This window comes from Phocoena phocoena, chromosome 5, assembly GCF_963924675.1.
Source record: "Phocoena phocoena chromosome 5, mPhoPho1.1, whole genome shotgun sequence".
NCBI lineage: Eukaryota > Metazoa > Chordata > Mammalia > Artiodactyla > Phocoenidae > Phocoena > Phocoena phocoena.
Genome location: NC_089223.1, coordinates 129,996,247 through 129,998,128, shown reverse-complemented (window position 1 = coordinate 129,998,128; position 1,882 = coordinate 129,996,247). Strand labels below are relative to the sequence as shown.

Genomic DNA, 1,882 nt, shown 5'->3' with positions numbered 1-1,882 from the left:
TACATGGAAACAACAGTGCAGTCAAAACTAGAACCAGGGAAGCAGACGAATCTCAAGGAAGCCGGCTTTGGCCCTGCGGCTGCTGCCATCATCGCCGTGGAGAAATTGTTGGAGCCGGCAGCCTAGGAATGAGTCTCCTCTCAGCCTCTGAGTTCACCTGGTCAGAATCCTTGGATGAACCTGTGGGACCCTTCCTTCTAGCCCTGTGGTTTGGAGCAAGTGGCTTTGGGACTGTAAGAGGATCTACAAAGATTCTCAGGGACTGCTAGGTTCACCCCTGATGGCATCAGGCACTGCCAGCTGCTCAGAGGATGAGGATGGCACTGGCAGAAGCGGGCCTCCTCACAGGCTTTGGCACCATCACTAAACGGAGAAGCACCTCCAGGTTCACCAAGAGAAAGAAGTTTGATGATGAGCTGGTGGAGAGCAGCCTGGCTAAGTCCTCTACCCGGGAGAAGGGGGCCAGTGGGGTGGAACCAGGGCACTGTTCGGGGAGTGAACCCTCCCCCCTCCAATGAGAAGGAGAAGGTGTCCAAGGCCCCCATCGTCCCTGTGCCACCCAGCCCAGCCCCAGCCCCTGGACTCACCAAGCGGGTGAAGAAGAGCAAACAGCCACTCCAGGTGATCAAGGATCTGGGCTGCTGGAAGCCTGCGGACTACCTCCTGCTCATCGATGCCGTGTTGCAGACCAATGACCTGACATCTGTCCACCTGGGCGTGAAGTTCAGCCGCCGCTTCACCCAGCAGCACCGGTACGTCCTGCTCTACGATCCTGTCATCTCCAAGCTGGCCTGCCAGGCCATGAGACCCACTGCTGCACTCAGAGGCCGTTGCCGCCATCCAGAGCAAGGCCCTGTTTAGCAAGGCTGAAGAGCGGCTGCTGAGCGAAGTGAGATCGGCCAACCAGCCCACCTTGGAGACTTCCAGGACCTGCTGCACAGACGCCCTGATGCCTTCTACCTGGCCCCAACTGCCAAGACTCTACAGGCCCACTGGCAGCTCATGAAGCAGTATTACCTGTTGGAGGACCAGACAGTGCAACCGCTGCCCAAGGGGGACCAAGTGCTGAACTTCTCGGACGTACAGGACTTGATTGACGACAGTAAAGCTCAAGGACATGTGAGATGAAGTCCTAGACCATGAGCTGATGGTGGCTGACCGGCTCCAGAAACGAGAGATTTGTCAGCTGGAACAGGAACTGCATAAGTGGCAGGTGCTAGTAGATAGCATCACAGGCATGAGCTCTCCAGACTTTGACAGCCAGACCCTGGCAGTGCTGCGGGGCCGCATGGTGCGGTGCCTGAGGCGCTTAAGAAAGAGCACCCTAGGCAGAGCAACCGAGGGTAACCAGATTGACGTGGACCTGTCTCTGGAGGGTCCGGCCTGGAAGATCTCCCGGAAGCAAGGTGTCATCAAGCTGGAAAAAAGATGGTGACTTCATTGCCAATGAGGGCCGGCGGCCCATCTACATCGATGGACGACCTGTGCTGTGTGGCTCCAAATGGCGCCTTAGCAACAACTCCGTGGTGGAGATTGCCAGCCTGCGATTCGTCTTCCTCATCAACCGGGACCTCATTGCCCTTATTCCGGCCGAGGCTGCCAAGATCATGCCACAGTGAGAAGTGGTGGCAGGACCCATGGATTCTCTCTGGCCTCAGTTTCCCCTGCCATCCCAGACCCCTGGAGCTGGGAACTCAGGCTCCTGGAAAAACCAGAAGGGGCTGTGGTTGACTCAGCTTCTGGCCCCTCGATCTGAGCCTCTGCGGGAGCGGGGGGCGGGCCGGGGCTGGCCCTGGGGAAGCCCCTAGAGGCTGGGACCCTCAGGCTTCCTTGGTGTCGGAGCCCCTCCCCTTCTCTTCCTGCAGAGGACCCTACCCTTTTC

The 1,882-nt window shown here is 58.4% G+C and overlaps 1 pseudogene; it reads left to right on the top strand.

Moving 5' to 3' along the window:
* Positions 1–247: 247 nt before the first annotated feature.
* LOC136123780 (microspherule protein 1 pseudogene) lies at positions 248–1,619 on the top strand (annotated as a pseudogene).
* The last annotated feature ends 263 nt before the right edge of the window (positions 1,620–1,882 follow it).